Consider the following 1144-nt stretch of genomic DNA (forward strand, 5'->3'; position numbering starts at 1 on the left):
AGTTAATGCAGATGGATACGCTAACAAGGTCCTATCAGTTCTTTACTCAATAAATAATTTAATTAATTAACAATCCACAATGTCCAACAAATTATTAACGCTTAGTAAGTGTCTACAGTGTCCTCTGCGTATTAAAAAATATCTTGAGATTTCGTTACAATCGTGAAATAGGCTTAGTGTCCTATATTATCTAGAATACATATGAAATATAATGAGTATTATCACTGCAACTCTTATTACTTTCGAATATAATATAGAGCTTTTATATTTAGTTACCTAAATAACTCCTCACTATMTAATCTAAAGTAAAACCAAATATGAAACTYATTAGTTTCTAAAGGAGAAATTGTATTTCGCAAGTTTTTCACTGCTAGCGGCTTAAATAGTTTCAGTACAAAAATGCGTAACTCTTCCTCTCTMTAAACTGCCATCCGCCTCTTATACAGGGTGTCCCAACGGGAAACGCCGCGATTAATATSTGGCAACTGTAATTAGCAGAAATTTGAAAATTGGGCAGTGTGCCGAGGGCAGTGGGGGCATGCTGCCTAAAATATTTTCAAGATGGCCACACWTCCGRTTATACCGGAAGTGCRYATCAACTYGCTTATTTTRAATGGAACACCCTATATACTATTACATTTTGAATTCTACKCCAAATTTCAAATGTATTTCATGGATAATATCCTATACCTGAGGCTAACCGATTTGGAGATATTTGAAATTTTATGAAAAAAATGACAGTTGCAGCCACTCGAATAATTTTTCCTATATGGGRATTTGTCATACTTAGTTTGAGTCGCATTTATTGTTGAAAAGGACTTACTTTAATGGAATTTCGAAAATATTTTGAAAACTATTAATGCAAAGTGTTTAAAAAACAAGTTTCAAATTACAGTTGAAAAAACCGCCCAAAATCAACTTTTTCAAATGGAAACCACCATTTTTGATAATTTTGTCATATTCAGTATTAAAAATAAGTTTAAGTTTGTGTAACGATGTCTATTCCAAAAGTGTTTAGTTTTCGAAATATTGCCAATTTAATGTTTTCATATGGCTATTTTACAGCATCTTCTTGTAAATCCTGTCACTCCTAGTTGCCATGACGAAAGTGGCCATTTTTAATACAATCAAATGCCAAAGGAAT

Source organism: Dendroctonus ponderosae, unplaced genomic scaffold (assembly GCF_020466585.1).
Source record: "Dendroctonus ponderosae isolate FM_Combo_2020 unplaced genomic scaffold, Dpon_F_20191213v2 Dpon_F_20191213_1, whole genome shotgun sequence".
NCBI classification, from domain to species: domain Eukaryota; kingdom Metazoa; phylum Arthropoda; class Insecta; order Coleoptera; family Curculionidae; genus Dendroctonus; species Dendroctonus ponderosae.